The sequence below is a fragment of the Dromiciops gliroides genome, chromosome 6 (genome assembly GCF_019393635.1).
Source record: "Dromiciops gliroides isolate mDroGli1 chromosome 6, mDroGli1.pri, whole genome shotgun sequence".
Lineage (NCBI taxonomy): Eukaryota > Metazoa > Chordata > Mammalia > Microbiotheria > Microbiotheriidae > Dromiciops > Dromiciops gliroides.
Window position 1 is genome coordinate 253,841,766 of NC_057866.1, and position 21,810 is coordinate 253,863,575.

General features: G+C 34.6%; 1 protein-coding gene across 1 annotated transcript in view; it reads left to right on the forward strand.

Annotated features, from left to right (window-relative positions):
* Positions 1 to 21,810, forward strand: part of ANTXR2 (ANTXR cell adhesion molecule 2) — a 209,204-nt gene that overhangs the window by 176,355 nt on the left and 11,039 nt on the right. The window lies entirely within an intron of this gene.

Here is a 21,810-nt window from a genome sequence, read left to right on the forward strand (position 1 = left end):
CAACAATTAATACATCTTTCTGAAAGCTAACTAAATCTGCCTGATGATCAATGGGGAATACAGTGGTGTGGGCTCACAAATGAATTCTAGAAACCCCAGCTCCTCAGTGTTACCTCTAGAAGCCTGAGTGGAGAATTAGTTCCCTTTGGGGGCCAAACTATTGTGGTGGGAGTTGGGAAGAAACCCCAGAGGGGATTTTACACATGGGATAAATAATTTTTTTTTCTCTCTTTAACATTTATTTATTTTAGTTTTCAAATGAAATGTTTGCGTTTGTTTGTTTGTTTGTTTGTTCGTTTTTGTGGGGCAACGGGGTTAAGTGACTTGCCCGGGGTCACACAGCTAGTAAGTGTCAAGTGTCTGAGGCCGGATTTGAACTCAGGTCCTCCTGAATCCAGGGCCGGCGCTTTAACCACTGCGCCATCTAGCTGCCCCCAAAATAAATTTTTTTTAAAAGGGAAAAAAAGCAGTTCAGCAAAACCGACCAACATATCAGCTGAGTTTGACAGCAAATGAAATGTTCCACATCCGTAGTTTTATAGGTCCACAAAGAACTTATTTTTTTAATGTTACTGTTGAGACTATAGTGATTGATTTACACTTTTATAATGTATTTTAAATGTTAAAAGTTTATTTTTGTATGCTTTTTTAGTTAGGCTTTTAAAATTAGGCTTAATTCACTTGTATGATTTTTTCAATCTCTGTTTATTTTTTATTGCATTTTAAGTTACAGTCTCCTTCTTTTCCCACCCTGAACTAGAGAAGTCCAACATTTGATGCAGATTTATAAATATGTATAAAATAATATTATACATACTTCTCTTATCAGTTTTTTCTCTAGTTATATAGCATCTTCCTTCAAATGTCCTTTATAGTTGATTTTAGTATTTATAGTATTAAGAATAACTTGGTTTTTCACAATTATTCTTCAGACAATATTGCTTCAACAGTATACAGTGTTCTTTTGCCTTTCCATGTTTTTTTTCTAAAATCAACCCACTCATTTCATATGGTACAGTAGTATTCCATTACAATCACATAACACAAGTTTAGCCATTCTCTAATTGATGGGCATCCCTGCAATTCCCAATTCTTTAACACAACAAAGAAAGTTATAAATATTTTAGAACATGTGTGTTCTTTTCCTTTTTCCTCAGTCACCCTGGAAAAAAGAGCTAGTAGGGGTATTCTTGGGTTAAAGGATATAGGTAGCTTAATAACTTTTGGGGTATAATTCCAGATTGCTCTTCAGAATGGTTGAATGAATTCACAATTCCACCAACAGTGTATTAATGTCCCAGTTTTTCCACATCCCCTCCAACTTTTGACATTTCATTCTTCTATCATTACAATCAGTCTGATAAGTGTGAGATATCTCAGATATCTCTTTTAATTTATACTTTTTCTAATCAATAATGATTTAGAGTATTTTTTCATATGACTGTAGTTTTTATTTCTTCATGGAAAACCTGCCTGTTCATATCCTTTGACCTTTTATCATTTGGGGAAAGACATATTGTTACAGATTTGACAAAATTCTCTGTATACTTGAGATTTAAAACCTAATTTATCTAAGAAACTATCTATAAATTCCGCCCCCCGCCCTGCCCAATTTTCAGCTTTCCTTCCTATCTTGTCTATATTGGTTTTATTTGTACAAAACTTTTTAATTTAATGTAATCAAAATTATACATTTTATATCTTGTAATGCTTTCTCTTTTTATCAATAAATTATTTGCTTATCCATAAATCTAAGCAGTAATATGTTCCATGTTCTTCAAATTTTCTTGTAATATATCTCTTTCTATCTAGGTCATGTATCCATTTTATCACCTGCTTTTCCATTCTGATTCCTCAATTTATTTCTCTTTTGTTGTGATTGCTAGCATTTCTAATATGATATTGAATAATATTGATGATAATGGATATCGTTGTTTCACTCCTGATCTTATTTGGAAGGCTTCTATTTTATCCCCATTACAAATAATGCGTGATAATGATTTTAGGTAGATGCTTCTCATCATTTTAAGGAAAAACATTTTCAAATGTTGTATTTTGCCAAAAGCCTTTTCTACATCTATTAATATATTCATGTTTTTGTTACTTTTGTTATAATCAATTATGTTAATAGTTTCCCTTATGTTAGTCCCACTTAGTCATCGTGTATAATCTTTGTGATTTATTGTTTAACACTTGTATGGTTTTTTTTGTTTTTTTTTTTTACATGTAAAGATAGTTTTCAACTTTTATTTATACAAGCTTTACAATGTCAGATTTTTCTCCCTCCCTCCCCTCCCTCCCCCCTCCCCTAGATAGCAGGTAATCTGATATAGGTTATATCTATATATCTATATACATATAAAGATTTATATATATATATATACACACACATATATATACATAATAACATTAATCCTATTTCTGCATTAATCCTGTTACAAGAGAAAAAATCAGAGCAGTGATGCAAAACCTCAAAATAGAAAAAAAAAACCAACAGCACCCAAAACAAAAGAAATAGTATGGTTCAATCAACACTTGTATGTTTTTAAAGAACCAAAGCAAGGATCAAAATAGGAACATATTTCTTCCTACTTTGTGTACAATTTAAAAGAAGGGATAGCTTCATTGACTATTTATAGCATGGATAAAATATATAATTTTAGTTTTCTGAAAAATGAAAGAAAAGGAGAGATGGGAAAAATCAATATAGCATTCACTGGAAGAGAAGACCTAAAATGAAATTATTTATCCCTCACAACAATTCTACGAGGTAAATTTAATAGGTATGATGTCCCTTTGCAGATGAGAGACTCACAAAGGTTCAATGATTTGACCATGGCCACACATGGCCTTCTTTGATTCTTACTATTCTTTTATCCACTATGTGCCATCTGTTACCAAAACCTGGGATTTCATCCTTCAGAATATTTCTTGGATTGATTCCATCAGAAATGTCCACCACATCAGTCTTGACCCTTTTCATGTCATGTCAAAATTGATGCATCCTCAAAGCTAGATTATCTGTTTCTGGTCCACAGACATCATGTCTACGGACAGACTCGCTTTCCTACACACTTTCATCTTGTCAACCCCCAGCCAAGAATATGTAACAGCTTCCCATTTTCTTCTGCATCAAATTCAAACTCTTTTATCTAACAGTGCAGGGCTCTAGGCAGTACTATAACCTTTCCCAGGTACCTTTCATTCCTGTAAAGTTGTTTCACAATTCTCCAGATATGCATTCTTGCCTCTATGTATTTGTGCAATATCCTTTGCCTTCAATGAAATACTCATTACTTCTTCCACCTATCTTACTCCCACCATCTCTCTAGGCCTATCTAAATCCCATTTCATTGCATTATGCTTTTTTGCAGCATATACTTTTTATTCAATTATCTGTTTTAGTTTTTATTTAATCAAAGTTATTGATTGAACTCCTATTATTTACTCAATATTGTGATAGTTGTTTTATAGGAGGGGGAGATTAATATAAGATACAGTTCCTATCCTCAAGATTATAGTCTAATTGAGAAAATAGAATTTACACAAAAAGGGTAGAGAATAATGAAGTGTGACCTAGTTATTTTGTTTCTCTGGCCCTGTGGTGTTTGGCATTTCTATCAATGGCGTAGTTACTTAGTTTGTTGTTTATCCTTCATCTTTTGAAGATGACCAATGACATCACAGTGTGATATCTTATGCCTGAATTCGATTTAAGTAAGGCAGAGTTGCACAGTCATCAGCCTCATTCTTTCTTCCTGAGCCATCGAAGTTCACTGCCCTGAAAAGGGCACAGCAAGCCCTTACACCAGAGGTGCTAATCCTCCTGAACTTCCCATACACTCCAGTTACTTAACTAAGTTACTTCATTTAAAAATAATACAAAGTCAGGAGAGATGGTTAACACATAAGATGAAAAAGTTAGAGCTTAGAAGAATCACAACAGTCTATAACACTAGCTATCACTTGTAGCAACAGGTAAAGGTGGTGGGTCCCCTCACCTTGTAGGTTTTTAAGTAGAGGCTAAGTGAATACTTGTTTGCTTTGGTGGGGTTCCTATTGTGCATGTCTTGAACTAGATAGCTGCCATTATCCAATTATCTCCTGCTGATCAGAAATTCCCAAATTCTGTTATTCTTTCTCCCTGAAAAATGTCCCTTGATGTAATATCAGCTGACATTTATGTAGCATTTAAATAGTTCAGCACCTTTATGCAATTCATCTCATTTTATTCTTTTACCAAATGCCAGTGAAGTAGTCTTATGCCCATCTTGCCTGTGGGGAAATGAACTCAGGGAAGTCCGTAATTGAAGTGTTAGAGATAGAACTTGGGCCAGGTATCTTCTAACCCCATTTCTAGTGCTTCCTGTTCTGTATCATATCAGTGATACATGTGACATGGAGCTAAGGTGTTGTGATATCTTAATTTTCTTTAAAAACAAAGTGTTAATAAAAATATCCATTGGAACCTGCATTTAAAAAACATCCTATGGTTTTAAGACTTACCTTTTCATACGTTTTCTGGAAAGATTTCATTTTATCCTTCCATATATCTGAAGTTAAGTGATAAAGCCAAGTGTGAACACTGACTTATCAAAGGTCAAAATTCCAGATTTTTTTAATTGTGGTTGTTGTCACAATAGCTTTATTTTTTCTTAGTAGTTGTTTCCTAGAGTGATTTTATGAGACTTAGAATTGGTATTTTCATTGTCAACTTTTATTTATTTTTAGTCTCCTCCCCCCAAAAAATAACTGCAAATGCATCTTCCATTTTTAAAGTGTCTTCATTGGTAAAGGTGGCTAGCTGGCCAAAGCATCAGTGTAGTATATGAATACTGTCAGTTTTTCTGTCCCATGAGCATTCTTCCAGTAAAATGTAATCATGAAAGTTTGATGACACTTTTGATGACAGGTGCTTTGTCATTTGTCAGGGCACGGCATACCTGGCACACCAACCTCAGGTCAAATTGTCTCCTTACGTTTGCTGCCAACCCTATTCCCATGGCTCATTGAGGTGTTCCTCTAGTATCCCCTTGCTTCCATTTACATTCTCTTGAGTCAGACTTTTATGGCAAGGTTTATGAACTGGTTTGAAATGTTTTGAATCTCCATGTTTCACAGATATAAATAGAAACATCAGTAAATATCACCTTCTAAAGCTAAATATAGGTCATAAAATTTTCTTCCTTTTTTGATTATTTGTATCACTAATTCCTTTATAAATAATTAAAAGTGGGTTCTTGTAAGGGATGTGACTCTAAAGTACTTACATTGATTTTTTTTTTTTGTGGGGCAGTGGGGGTTAAGTGACTTGCCCAAGGTCACACAGCTAGTAAGTGTCAAGTGTCTGAGGCCGGATTTGAACTCAGGAACTCCTGAATCCAGGGCAGGTGCTTTATCCACTGCGCCACCTAGCCGCCCCCTACATTGATTTTTAAAAAACAAATACATCCTAATTTATTTGGTCAGATGAGTGTTGAACTTGAAAGAAGTTATCTTGGCAGTTTGTAAACTTATTCCATTGATGCTATTATTTCATTTAATTAGATAACTCAGTCCCTTCTAGGAATAGGTAGCAATCCTATTTATCAGAAGATACTTCCTTGAGATATTTATAAAACACAATAGTTAAATGAAAAGTATTATTATTAGTTATCAAATTAGTTCTCATCCCTTTCCCCCTATTGTATACATCTGAATATAATCTCCTAGTATTTCTAGTCTTTACAACCTCTAGTTTTTGAACATCTTTCACTCCCTGAGTTATTTAAGAGCACATTTCAATTCTAGTATAGGCCTATATGGCATTATTCAATAAAGTGCATTGTAGGATTTAATTTTTTCTAAAAAATCTAATCATAAAAATTATCTTTGCTTACCTGCGTGGAGAATAGTATTTGGTTTGAAGAGTAAAAGAATAGGATGCTTACTCACTTAATAAAGAGTTAGTACCAATAATTAAAAAATACTAAATAAAAATGTACATTGGAAGAAAATTTATCATCCTTTGTGCATGCCTCATAAGGGTACATGCCTGTCTATCTAAATATCTCTTTTCTAAAGATTGCAAAGCTCTAAGTCTATATCTTTCTGAGGAAGTTTCTCACCAGGCACTCCCTGCACTGATAAAATCAGAGGCAGATCTGGCTTAAAAAAAAAAAAAACAACAAAAAACCTAACCTGAAGGTTGTACACAAACCTCAGCATGCAGAAAGGAGCACTAACTCGAAAATTATCCCCATTAAATGTTATTATTTAACAGTATATGATCTATCTAAATAACATCTAAATTAATACGTTTGAGGCAAGCAAAATAAATTAAATATGTTCATTTGTTTTAGAATTTCTATTGTTGATCTGGGAACAGTAAGCTCTCACAGTTGCAGCTTTAACCTTGCCAATCATAGAATCCCTGTAAGTGCACTGCAGTTATTTGGAAGCTTCTGTGAGTTGGCATTGGCATCCTTTTGCTAGATTACATTTATGCATTAGTACCATCTGTGCCTGCTGTACCTTCTGTGAGTTAGCCCTGGCCAAATGACTGGCATTTATCTGGAAGTGGAAGGGGGGGAGGGAAGGAGAAAGAGAGAAAGAGAGAGAGGTTCAGAGAAACAGAGAGGTACACAGAGACAGAGAGACAGAGATGTAGAGAGAGGAAACCTAGTTTTCTACTAGCTGCTGGAAGAGATAAAGCCAAGAAAAGGAGGCACATCAGTCAGCATAAAATATCTGTAGTTGGTGTCCTTCCTTCAATCTTGATGAACTAACTTGTTAGTTTTCTATCTCTCAGCAAAAAGAAAAAAAATGCAAACAGTTTATTTTAAATTTGTGCTATACAAAAGAAGTTTAAAAAATAGTTACTTCAAAGGAAAACAGAATATGAAGCTTGTTTGCAAGGTTTTCAAATTTTAAGAAATCATATGTGATTCTAATATTGATTTTATGCATATGTACATATCAGCATTTATGCTCTAGATTTATGTTCACTTGATTTGGTTGAGTAGAATACTTAATTTGTACCCATTTAATGTCTAGAAAATATCTAATGTATTTTAAAGTTTGAATTAGGAAAAACATGAACTTATTATCAGTTTATAACTAGAATTGTATATTTATACTTTTTCATTCCTTTGAAGTGATGTGCAAAATACAGTGATGCTTTACATACCTAGAATTTAGCTAGTTGGTGCATAATGTTGATGTGGAACACAGCTGACGAATACGGAAAAATTACAAGCATTAAAGTTTGTGAACTTTACTGATAGAATAGTTCCTCATGTCCTTACTCTGAGCTTATTTTCTCTTACTTTACAGATAATTCTATAGCTTGTATTGTATATTCCTGCCAACCACAGGTTTAGATGTGCAAAAGAGAAGCCCACTGACAGCAATGACAGGTGACAGATGGCAGTCTGACAAGGGAAAAGGCAAAAACAACAACAACAACAACAACAACAAAATAAACCTTAAAAGGCAGATAAAAGAACTCAAAAAGCACAGACCATATTAGTGTATGGCTATACATGCCTCAGTTAGCTCTGAACCTATCATTGTATTTTTTTATAGCACAAGAATAATTAGATATGTTTCAAGTCTCCTGAATAAAATAGCTTGTTATAATAAATAAGTTAAATTATATTCAGTGATTAAAAAGGAACAGCTATTTTAATGAAGATTTCCATGAAGAATGGCTAAAATGTTTCTTAAAGGTTTAAGCTCGGGGGGCAGCTAGGTGGCGCAGGGGGGCAGCTAGGTGGCACAGTGGATAAAGCACCGGCCCTGGATTCAGGAGTACCTGAGTTCAAATCCGGCCTCAGACACTTAACACTTACTAGCTGTGTGACCCTGGGCAAGTTACTTAACCGCCATAGCCCCGCGAAAAAAAAAAGTTTAAGCTCTCTACTAGCCGAAAAAATTCCTAGAGATATAGATACATATCTATAGATAGATATATCTATGAATTTAGATATGGATATATGTGTATCCATCTATCTGTATACATATTGATACATCTAGATGATTAGATGTATAGATTATAGCAGGTTTATATGTTATATGTAGCATATGTGTAGCATATATAGAGCGATTCTCTCTCATTTAATGAGGAATGGCTAAAGGTGCACTGTACTATGATAACATTTGGGAGACAGAGAATGAATGGAAGGTGGACTTATGGGACATAATTTTGAATTAATATCTGCTATGGATGGCAAATATAATTTTTTGGGTCCTATGTTTGATAGAAATAATCTTAAGCAGTAATTCTCAATTAATTTTTAGTATCTAAATGACATAATCGAGCCAAGATTGATTTTTTGGATAAACTTTTGTTTATTGACAATGAGTGGACTAGATTGATATGATAATTAGTTCAAAAATATTTGTAAAGGAAAGGCAGAAGTTTGTATTCCTTTAATCAAATTCTTGGATGAAGATGTTTTTGGAGTTAACTCTGCTAATGTCCACTTAATGAAATTTGGTTTTTTAATGAAAATAATTTTTACCCAACATCTTACTAAAACAAAGAGGACTCACAGGAGTTCCTAGCAATAATGAAGTTGTTTGGACTTTTTATTTAATGGTAGGATGTCTGTCCATATTCATAAGCCTAACTCATTCACCTTTCAAGAAAAGACATTTATCTCGTAGTCAAATAATGCTATTTACATGTAATTCCTCATTCTTGTAGGTACGTTTCATTCCCTTGCATAAAATAAAACTATTTCTTAGCATCCCTATAACATCCACTTTCATTCTATAGAAAATGTTACTACCAACTCTAAGGAAATATGTCTTGAACAGTCTTGCTATAAGAACTAATTTTTTTTTCTATTTCCAGGCAAAAAATACAGAATTAACACGTATAGTTTTGAGAATCAAATGGAATAATGTTCAAGTACTTTTTAAAAAGTACTATATAAATATTAGTAGAAATATTTGATTTATTTCCCCCAAATCTATTATCAGGCAAACACTACTAACAATGTTTAACTTGACGTTTCAGCTATTTAGAAGGGTTTGAGAAATATTCTAATTGTGGTTGTAGAGTATAATACAATAAACCATCATTTTGATGGATTATTTAGGAATGGCATTAACTCAATGTTCAGGGTGATGAAGTTACTATAAATGCAAAATCTTTCCTCTTTCAGGGGTCTGGACTTTAGTGACTTTGCAAATAACTGACATTCAATAAATATTTGTTGCCTTATTAAACCAAATTCAATTTTTGATTTCATTTTGGGATTTAAAAGGTATTTGGACTGATTCTATTTATGTTCTATAACATATCCTGAAGTAATATGCTTTTAAAATTAAGATAATTTTGTTGTTAGGTAATTTGTTTTATATTTGTCCTTTTTATATAAAAGTTGACTTTTCCAGTTACCTGGATTCTTGATGAATATGATTTTTCCCGTTATTCATTAGACTTTATTGTGCCTACTTCTTCATTAATATTGTTGTTACTTTTGGGTTAAGTGGATAAATACAAGTTATATGGATGTACACATTTAGAGTTAGAAAGAACCTTTGATATCGTCTAATGCAGTCCTTTCAGCTTACAAATAAGGAATCCAATTGCCAAAAAAGAAAGTCACTTACCCAAAGTCACAGAGTTAGTAATTAACAGAATTGATATTTGAGCATAGTACTCATTAAGAAGCTACAAATCTAAGACTTTCACCTCAGACCTCATGATGTATTTACTTTAATGGTCACTGCTAATGTGTTATTTTTTAATGGTTTTATGTTACAAAGAAGCTGTTCTTAGTAGGGTACTATAAAAATGGTTGTCAATCACATAGGTATAATTTTTTTTTAAGTATTCCTTGCATCAAGTTGAGGAAAATCTAAAGATTCTGAGTAATGTGATAGCAACAAGAAAAATTAAAGTCTTGAAGGACTGTGATTTTGGCAGAGAAAAGATTCCTGTATTAGTTTTCAAACCCAATAACCCAAATGATTTGAGATTGCCTTCTATCACTACATATATACACAGTGTTAGCTTTTGAACCAATATTTGTGCATGGAATTCAGACTTTGCTTTTTCTTATTTCCATATGCTATGTGTTAAACATATGTTAAGTAATATATTTAAAACCAGAAGTACCAGAAAAAAATCTAACAGAAAAATATGTTTTCTTGATCATCAAAAGCTTCACTGCTATCATATTTTAGAGAGGAAAATAACTTTGAAAATAATTTTTAAACATAATTTTAATAGTTCAAAAGTGAATGAACAACTGGTTTTCTAACTGCAAGGTACACTGATGTCAGAGAAGAGTGAGTCAAAATGCTAATACTATTTGAGGTTAGGGTTTTCCAGTAAAAGATTATTTTGTGCCTTTAGTCTGATCTTTCTTCCAAAGATTAGTCCTGGATTTGCCAAACAATTACAATCCTATACATTTAGAATTTCCTTTCTGCTTCAACTGAATAAAAAATGCTATATATTTTGCCCCCTCAGGGATATATTAAGACCAAAGGAATATACACATACTATAATTTTTCTACTTACAGTGATTAAATGCCAGAATGTAGTGTGACAGCTTAGCACAGTGGCATTTCTAAAGTTCTGTATAACTCCAACCCACATGTAGAGTATTGTCTTTAAATTATAATGCTTTAGCCTCTTTACTTCAGCCTCTTTGAATTTAGTATTTTTGCACTGATATTCATTAGCTATACCGATGTTCAGTTTTCTTTCTCTGTGTTTTCTCTCCCTTGTTTGGGTATCAGCACCATATTTGTCTCAGAGAAAGTTTTAAAGGGTCTTTTCTTTCCCTATTTTTGTGAGTAGTTTATATAATGTTGTAATTAATTATTGAATATTTCACAGAATGTACTTGTAGCTCCATTTTTCTTCTGAAATTCTTTCATAGCTTTATTTTTCAATGATTGATTTGTTTCCTATTTCTTGTTATACTAATATGGGTTTTTATCTTTCAGTAAGTATTTACCCATAACATCTAAATTATCTGTTTATTGGCATCCAAGTATATGAAAGAATTTCTAATTTCATTTACTTCCTCTTTAATTTGCTATGAATTACACTTTTATTTTGGCAGCTAGGTTTTCCTCTTTCTTTTTATCAACTTGGCTTTCTTTTTTATGTGCTTAGTTATCCCCCCAAAAACAACAACTCATACTTTCATTTAACAGTTCAATGGCTCTTTTGTTTCTGTTTTGTTTATCTCTTCTTTGATTCTCAGATTTTCATTTTTTTTGTTTAGTTGAGTTTTTTATTTATTGTTTCATTGTTGTTTCATGCCCAATTCCATTGAACTAGATAGTTCTTTTACTTCTCTCTTGATGAACATATTTAGAGGTATAAATTTTCTCATAAAAACTATTTTGACTACATCACAAACAGTTCTTTGATAAAATTATCTATTGTTTCTATATTTTGTTCTCTTACCCTCCAGTTCTTTAGAATTAAATTATTTAGTATATACTTAAATTTAAATTCTTTCTAAATAAAGCCCCTTTATTGATTTTAATTTTCATTACATTGTTGATAGGCAAAGGATGTTTTAAATTTTTCCATATTTGTTCATGAAGTTTTTCATGTTAAATTTTTGTAAAGTTGTCATGCAGAACTGAGAAACATTTTGGCTGCTTTTGGCATTTTTTCTTCCTACTGTTTACTCATATCCTCAAGTCAATTTCTCTGGGACTTTGTGCTTAGAAAATACCATTCCTTCCATACTAGGAAATGTATTGGCCATGTCTTGTTCGAACCCTTCCCCTTTGCATTCTTTATATGTCTGGCTTTACTGTTCTGTATGTGAGAGATAAGACTTGGTCACCCCTGCCTTGGTAATCCCTGACTCCTAGCTCTATCATCTTAGGGCTCAAGTCAAGTTTTAGATTCAGTTGTTCCTTTATCTTCTTTTTATGAGTTGTTCCCAGGCAAATAGTTACTGTGTGTCACCAGGGAAACAAATGGGACTTGTCTCCTGATTTTGCTCCAACATTAGCTTTGTAAGTGCTGTGGCTTTTGTCTCTTTTGTTTTTGCTGAGTACACCTACAGGTTTCTCTAAGTCTTTTAGTTAGTCTTGGACTGGATAGAGGAACTTATAACAGTTTTTGTTTGGTCTTCTTTACCATTGTACCATCTGTCAAATTTTTAGAACTTTCCTTGGATATTTGTGAGTAATCTGAGCTCTTCTATCAAGCTGACATCTTAACTAGAAATCTGATGTATAGGACTTTAATTTTTTTCACGTCCCATAAAGTTTCAAGTAACAAAGAAGTGAAATTAATTATAAAGATAGTGAAATTTTATTAATGAAAACTAAACTATCACAATATATGTACCATCTAGAGTTCTGTAGAACTCAAGAAGAGAAAATGGAATATCTACCATACTGCTAGAAGCAAAACTAAGATAAGTGAAAATAGGCTCTTGTAGAAGTGGCTAGGACCCTAGCATGGGCTGCACATGGTTCCTTGCAGGGTGTTGAAGTGAATGAAATGAATATAAGTATATAAGTTCATATATTTGACCTTCAGAACCTTTTTTTATTATTAAGATAGTTAGATTAATTTCATGTCTAGGAATTTTTTAATTTTCCTCCAGTTATTCTAGGAAAGTGATATATGACAGGTTCATCGGAGCAGCAAAGCTACCTTTGTTTCAGGAGAAAATAGCATCCATTTATATTCTTCATGTGTTCCTCCTCAATCATTTCAATTGTGTCAGGCTTTTTGTGATCCCATTCGGGGTTTTTACTTGGCAAAGATACTGGAGCGGTTTGCTATTTACTTCTCCAGCTCATTTTTACAGATGAGGAACTGAGGCAAATAGGGTTAAGTGACTTGCTCAGTGTCACACAACTAATAAGCTTCAGAGGGCAGATTTGAATTTAGGAAAGCAGTCTTTCTGATTCTAGATCTGGCCCTTGGTTCGCTATGGCGCCACCTAGCGGCCCCTAGTCATTGTCATTTACTCTGAATTCATCATTAACTAAAAAGGATCCCTATAATTGTAAAGAATATTAATAGCTATGTGAAGGTCAATGTGCAAAATGCTTTACAAATGTCATATTTGACCATCACAGCAAACCTGGGATGTCTATGTTATTATTATTCCCATTTTACAGTCAGGAAAGCTGAGGCCAACAAAAATGAAATGACTTGCCCACAGTCACACAGCTACGAAGTATCTGAATGCTAAATTTGAACTCAAGTCTTCTTGACTCCAGTACTCGATCCATTACATCACCTAGCTGCTATTGTGAAGGCTTGATATGGTGGCAACTAAAGTTATGCATAGAGGACAGTGGTTTTTATAGGGGTTTTATATGCAGGAGACACGCAAATGTTTTCGTATGCACAAAATAATATAATCTGTGCCTCTGGTAATTGCATATTAATACAGAGTATGTTGTATGAATTTAGAAGAAATTCAGTTTAATTTAAACAAAAGAAATGTTTCAGGCATGACAGTGCTGGGGCTTTTAAAGTAAAAAGAAGAGCTATAATCTCTCCTCTAAGTGGCATATAAGAGAAAATTATAATTGATGTTTTTTTCATTGTAGAAAGCTAATTCCTACATTTGTATGAGTTACCTATACAAATAAACAATCTGGTCAGTTTCCTGAATATGTTCAGGTCATGACAAAAGAAACAGTGTTGAAGAATAAGGAAGCCTATTTTATATTTTTTATAAGTGGGTAAAGTGAGAAAATAATGTAAAATATGAAAATGTTGACCCTAAAAGAATGATAGGATAATAACTTTCATACCTCTGACTTCTAAGTGTTTACAAAACTGCTTCTGCTCTGAGTTCTGTGAAGTAGAGAACGTATTGTTTTCTTGAGAAGACCAGTACACGAGGTATAAATGACTTGGCTTGGGTAACACTGCTGATTAAAAATAGTCTAGGATTCTGGTAAAGCTTTCTTTCCAAATATCTGTTGTTCATACTATATTAAGGTTCTGTGATAGGTGGAATGCTGGGCTTGGGGTTAGTAAGACCTGAGTTCAAATATGACCTCAGACACTTACTAGCTTTGTGACCTTGGTCAAGTCACTAAACTTCAATCTTCCTCATTTTCATCAGGTGTAAAATAAGGATAATAATAGCACCCATCCAAGGCAGTTTTGTGAAAATCAAATAAAATATATTTGTAATGCATTTAGCACAGTGCCTGGCATTATGTTGTTGTCCAGTCATTCAATCTGACTCTTTATATAACCCACGGACCATAGCACATCAGGTCCTTTTATCCTCCAGTATGTTCTGATATCTAAGCTCACGTCCATTGCTTCCACAATATGATCTATCCATTGTATCCTTTGTTGTCCTATTTTCCTTTTGCTTTGAATATTTTTTAACATCAGGGTATTTTCCAGTGAGTTCTATCTTCTCATTATGTGACAAAGTATTTAAGTTTCAATATCTGACCTTCTTGTGAAAAGTCTGAATTAATTTCTTTATGTGTTGACTGATTTGATCTCTGAGCTGCTTGCTCAAGGAATCCTCATAAGTCTATGCCAGCACCACAATTTGAAAGTATCAGTTGTGTGGTGTTCAGCTTTCCTTTTAGTCCAGCCCTCACAGCCATACCTTCCTACTGGAAAAAGCCATAGCTTTTATTACATGGACCTTTGTCAGCAAGGCGATGGCTCTGCTTTTTAGTAGGCTGTGCAAATTTATCACAGCTTTCCTTCCAAGGAGCAAGCATCTTTTAATTTCATGGCTGCAGTTGACTTCTGCATTGATCTTTGATCCCAAGAATATAAAAAAATCTAACATTTCTTCCATTTCTTCTTCCTCTATTTAAAAGGAAGTGATTGGACCAGTTGCCAAGATTTTAGTTCTTTTTTTATGTTATTCTTCAAGCCAGCTTTCACACTCTCCTCATTCATCCTCATTAAGAGACTTCTTAATTCTTCACTTTCTGCTATCAGAGTGGCATATCTGAGATTGTTGACATTTCTCCCAGCAACCCTAATTTTGGCTTTTGATTCATCCAGTCTGGCATTTTGTATTATGTACTCGGCATATAAGTTAAATAACGTGATAACATATAGCTTTGTCATACTCTTTTCCCAAGTTTAAACCAATCAGTTGTTTTACATTTGGTTGCTTCTTGACCCACATACAGGTTCCTTAGGAGACAAGATCATCTGATACTCCCATCTCCTTAAGGTCTTGACACATTTTGTTGTTATTTATATTGTCAAAGGTTTTAGTGTAGTCAATGAAGCAAAAGTAGATGATTTTTCTGGAACACTCTTGCTTTCTGCTTAATCCAGCGAATGGTGGCAATTTGGTCTCTAGTTCCTCTGCCTCTATGAAAATCAGTCTGCTCTTCCCGTAATTCTTGGTTCACTTATTGTTGAAGCCCACATTGAAGAATCTTAAGTAAAACTTTGCTGGCATGTGAAATTGTTCAGTAATATGAAGATTCCTTGGCATTGACCTTCTTTAAGATTAGGACATAAACTGATCTTTTCCAATTCATTGGATACTAGTGAATTTTCCAAATTTGCTGGTACATTGAGTGTAGCACTTTAATACCATCATCTTTTAGGGTTTTAAACAGCTCAGCTAGAATTCCATCATCTCTACTAGCCATATTGTTAGCAATGCTTCTGAGACTCACTTGACTTTATTCTCTAGAATGTCTGGTGCTAGATCAGCAGCCATACAATTGTAGCTATCAGTGATGTTAAGATTGTTCTTGTATTGTTCTTCTGCATATTCTTTCTCTTTCTTCCTAATGTCTTCTATCTTTGTTAAATCTGTGCCATTTTTGTCTTTTATCATGCTGATTTCTGCATGAAACATTCACTTGATATCTCTGATTTTCTTTTTTTTCCTTTTTCTTTTTTTTTTTTTTTTGGTGAGGCAATTGGGGTTAAGTGACTTGCCCAGGGTCATGCAGCTAGTAAGTGTTAAGTGTCTGAGGCTGGATTCGAACTCAGGTCCTCCTGAATCCAGGGCTGGTGCTCTATGCACTGTGCCACCTAGCTGCCCCTAAGGCTTGTTCTTTTTTCTTTCTTTCTTTCTTTTTGATATCTCTAATTTTCTCAGAGAGATCACTTTTCTTCCCCAATCTATGGTTCTTCTATTTCTTTGCATTGCTCATTTACGAAAACTTTATCTGTCTTTGGTATTCTGTGGAATTCTATGGAATTCTGTTACATTCAGTTGGGTATAAATTTTCCTTTCTCCTTTACCATTTACTTTCCTTCTTTCCTCAGTTATTTTTACAGTCTACTTATATGATCTGGTGATTCTTTCCTACTTCCTTCATTTAAGTCTGAAAACAATAAGAAGTTTGTGATCTGAGCCAAAATTAGCTCCAGGTCTTGGTTTAACAGACTCTGTAGAGCTACTCTACTTTTAGCTGCATAACGTATAATCCATTGGATTTCAGTAATGACCATCTGATGATGTTCATGTGTAGAGTTGACATTTGGGTTATTGAAAAAGAGTATCTGTTATGACCAGTGAGTTATCGTCACAAAATTTTATTAATCTCTGCCTTGCTTCCTTTTGTAATCCAAGGCCAAACTTGCCCGTTATTCCAATTATCTTTTAATTTCCTATATTATCATTCCAATTTCCAGTGATAAATGTGATGTCTTTTTTGGTGTTATTTCTAGAAGATGTTTTAAGTCCTCATAGAGCTGATCAACTTTGGCCTCTTTGACATCAGTGGTAGGGGCATAGACCTGTATTATTGTGAAGTTGAATGGCCTTTCTCTCTAACCTAGATCATTCTGTCATTTTTTAGACCATATCCAAGTACTAATTTTATTACCCTTTTATTGACTATGAGGGCTACTTCATTTATGTAATGATCACATGAATTAAATTCACCCATTCCCATCCATTTAAGTTCACTGACCTGACCCCCAAGATGTTGCTGTTTAATCTTTCCATCTCCTGTTTGACCACATCCAGCTTACTTTGGTTCATAGACCTTATATTCCAGGTTCCCATGCAATACTGATCTTTACAGCATCAGACTTTCCTTTCATTACCAAACACATCTGCAGCTGAGCTTCCTTTCAGCTTTGGCCTATCCACTGCATTAGTACTAGAGTGACTTGCAGTTTTACTTTGCTCTTCTCCAGTAGCATTCTGGACACCTTATGACATGAGGGCCTCATGTTCCAGTGCTTGTAGGTTTTTCTTGGCAGACATACTGGAGTGGTTTGTCCTTCTCAAGTGGATCACCTTTTGTGGGAACTTTCTGCTATGACATCTAAGGTAACCCTGCATGGCATAACTCATGGTTCCATTGAGCTACACAAGCTGCTCTACCACAACAAAACAGTAATCCAGGAGGGTCCTGCCACATAATAAGAGATATATAAAATGCTAGATATCATTATTATTGTTAGAAAGGCACATTTCTGAGAAAAGGAGGGGGACTGAAACAAATAAAGAGGAAGGGTATAGGAAGGGGAAGTCCACTGTGAAAAACATTGCAAGGATTCTAGACTCCTTCCCAGGTTTCTGTGGTTATCGACTTTACATGTTCCCAGTCACACTCAGTAGATTTTATTTGGAGAGGAAACAAAACTGTCGCTCCAATCATAAATATGTCCCTGTCCTTCCTAGCTGGCTGTTTCTTTTCAAATAAAAAATACTTTGGGTTTTCTGGCCAGTGGATCCCTAGATTTCTGAGACAAGACCATAATGGAAAATTCGCCATCACTGCAGTAGTGGTGGAGGTGCTGAGGACTGATACAAGTCTGCATCCAAAAGAAATATAAGAAATTTTTGTTTAGACTTTGCATTTGGCTGCAAAGGAATTCAGGTCAGATATTTGATACTTATTCTGTTTCCTTCTTTATATGATCTTTGCTCCAGCTTTTAATAAACATATTTGATTGAACTAAGGGTTCTCTTTCATCTATCTTCTTGTTGTCTCTAAAACCCTAAAAAATTGGAGTCCCCATGGAAAAACTGTTGAGTGAAAGTTAGGTGTTTGATTAAGTACTCTCTGATACTTGGGCAATACAGAAATGTCAGTCTATCAAAGGCTCTAAACTTTTCCCCAGTTAAATAGGATGTGTGGAGTCACTACATGACCACAGGTACAATGACTGTCTAATGAGATCACACTTATAATTAGAGGCTGCAATTGTCTGGTATGGTGAGGAATGACTATATAGTACATGATTCCCTATGTGTAATAGCGCATTTTCGGATTAGACATTTAATAACAAAATCTATGCTAAATTACTCAGATTCTCATGGAAGGGAGTAATACATCAATTTATGCCCCTGAGTGACAATTTCACCAAAAAAAAAATTCGTTTTTCTCCATTTTATTTTATTATGGAGACTAACAGCATTGATCTCAACGTCTGTACTGGTATCTCTAACCTCTCATCAGTTGCCTTTTTCTAGAACAGTCTGTTGTTGAGTGGCGCCCTCCATTTAAAGTCTTTTTTAAGTGCCTGCAACTCTATTCATCTTCATATCCATGTGCATGTTGGAATGTGTGGGTGTATCGAACTTTAAACTTTGAACGCTGTTTACTCTTGCAGAGGTTTAGTAACCTCTTTAAGAAGTAAAGATATAAATAAATCAGCTATCTGTATTTTAAAAACGCTAAACTAAAATGCAGTTGTATGCCTCAGCTTGTCAACGGATATTTATGAGGTGAGCATGATATTATAACTGTTATAGCGGTGAAATACACCCTGTGCAGAAAGCTAGTAAAGGAACATGAGAATGTTAATGCTTGCAGAATTTTAATGCTCCTAGAAACCAGGAAATCTGACACTTGCTGTGGTTAATGCTGCCTTTACTGACTATGGTGAAAGTGAAGGAGTCGTGGCAGTTTCCAAATATAGTAGCAAGGTTGGGTCCCAGCTTCTATACCTATAACAAATAACAATGACAATAAACAACAATAATAATAATAACAACAATAACAACAACAATAATAATAATAGTATTTATTTAGCATCTACTATGTACCAGGCACTGTGCTAAACACTTTACAGATATCTTGTTTGATTCTCACAACAACCCTGGTATGTAAGTGCTATTATTGTCCCATCTTACAGTTGAGAAAACTGAGGCAGAGGTTAAGTGACTTGCTCAGGGTCACACAGCTAGGAGTATCTGAAGCTGGTTTTGAACTCAGATCTTCCCAATTCTAGGCCCAGTTCATCTGTCAGCAATACTCTTGTCCCATTGTTACCTCTTTGTTTAGTTACCTGAAAAAACAACTTAAGGGAGAAATTTTACCTTTATCCTTTTCTCCCTTGGGGCAGTGAGGGTTAAGTAACTTGCCCATGGTCACACAGCTCGTAAGGGTAAAGTGTCTAAGGCCGGGTTTGAACTCAGGTCCTCCTGATTCCAGGGCCGGTGTTTTATCCACTGTACCACCTAGTTGCCCCCTACTTTTATCCTCTAACTACTTATCTATTTTGGTTTCTCAATTGTTGTGAGGCAACAAGGAAGCTCATCTCTTAGTTCTTTTTAAAGGTTTCCTTTTTTTTGGCTCTTTTGTGAATCTGAAAATCTTTTGAGGACTGGCTACGTTATGCCTGGTAGACGCTGGAACTCCACCAGCTCAGCAATAATTGTGACCAAGATTCTATTTGTGCCACTACCTTTCTCAAATCTAATCTGTTTTATCCCACTGAAAAGATGTTGCCATAGTAAGCCTTTCTGAAAAAGCTGTTACATGGATCATCTTGTTGGAGAATTCAAGGCCGGGTGAATGGCCACAGGTTGTCATTGTTCAGAGAATCTCATTTTTCTTACATAAGAGAAGCATGCACTACAAAACAAACGAATGAATAAATAAATAAATGAAATAAAGCCAGCTGTTTTGGCCAGGAAATTTTGTTTGCCATTAGACTTAGTGAGTTTGGTATTCAAGGAAGAACTTGTAGGTTTAATTGAAGAGTAGTGTCATTTGGGCATGCATGAGTGCAGGCTTTCTCCTCACTATTTCATGCACGGTTTTCCATCAAGTTAGCATTTAGTAAGCATCTGTGCCGTACAGACTACAGTGTTAGTATTTACAGAGATGGCAAATGCAGAACGAGGAAGAAAAGGAATACAAAAGAAATGGGTGCTATTTTCTATTTCTTTTCTACAGGAGAGAAGGGAGCTCTGAAGAGAGGGTAATGCACAATTAGTAGAAGATCAAGAATGTTTAGATGGCAATCATAAATTTAGATCTACAGAGGATATTAGAGGTCATTTTATTTTTATAGGTAATAACATTAAGCAATTATCATTATATAACATTTCTATGTGTATGCACATGCATCCAACTGAATTAAAGTGCTGGACATGGAGGTGGAAAGGCCCGAGTTCAAATCCTCCCTCAGACACGTATTACCTGTGTGACTTTGGGCATATCACTTAGCCTTTGTCTTCCTCAATTTACTCATCTGGAAAATGGTAATAATAGCACCTACCTCCCAAGCTTGTGAGAATAAAAAGACATAATATTTATAAAGCTCTTTGCAAACTTTCAAGCTTTATATAAATCCTGGCTATTATTGTCTAATTTCATCCTCACAGGTACCCTGGGAAGTAGGCACTATTGTTACCACCAATTTACAGATAAGGAAACAGGGAAGAGAGGTAAAGTGACTTGTCACAGATCAGACACCTAGTAAGGGTCTTATCTAGTATTCAAAAGAAAGTCTTCCTGACTCCAGGTTCTATGTTCTATCCACAGGGCCATGTCAGCAATTGAGGAGATAATGATTATATGGCTAGAACCCATGACTTGAACTTGTGTGGTTTTTTTTGTTTTTTGGTTTTTTACTCCAAAGCCAATGCTCAAGAGTTTGCATTTGATATGGTAGTGACTTTATAAGTTCTTAAGCAGCAAAGTTACATGATTTTAAAAAAAAGAATTTAAGGAAAATTATTCAAGGAGCTACATGGAGGATGACTTGACCACAGACAAAAGTCACACATAGGTGACTGACAATCATGTGTGTATAAGGTAATGGTAATTTAGATTAGGGTAGTAGATAGTAATGGATATGGATAGTAATGGAAAGAAATTTACTAGCATTAAGTTGTGCACATTTTGTGAGCAAAATTTTGAATGTAGCTGTTTACAGATAACCATTTTTTCATTAACTATAAACATATAGAAGTGCAGAAATAGAGGGAGAATGAAGGCACAGAAGTCACTGTGTATAGAGAGTAGTTGATACCATGATAGTCTGTGCAACAAGAAATAGAAAAGGGTGTGGGAGGAGAACATTGTATACACTAACAGCAATGTTGTATGATGATCAACTCTGACAGACTTAGCTCTTCTCAGCAATACAGTGATCTAAGACAATTCCAAAAGACTCATGATGGAAAATGCTATCCACATTCCAGAGTCTGAATGCAGATCAAAACATACTCTTTCCCCCCTTTTTTGTTTTTTATCATCCTTTTTTCTTTTGTTCTGTTTCTTCTTTCACAACATGACTAATGTGGAAATATGTTTACATGATTGTACATGTATAACCTATATCAGATCACTCGCCATCTTGGGGAGGGGGGAAGGATGGAAAAAAATTTGGAACTCAGAATCTTATAAAAATAGGGGCAGCTAGGTGGCTCAGTGGATAGAGCACCGGCCCTGAAGTCAGGAGTACCTGAGTTCAAATCTGGCCTCAGACACTTAACACTTACTAGCTGTGTGACCCTGGGGAAGTAACTTAACCCCCATTGCCTCACTAAAAAAAATTTAATGTTGAAAATTATCTTTACATGTAAATGGAAAAAATAAAATATTATTTACAAAAAAAGAAAATGGTTTGACCTTGAGACTTGTGAATACTATTTTAAGAGAAGC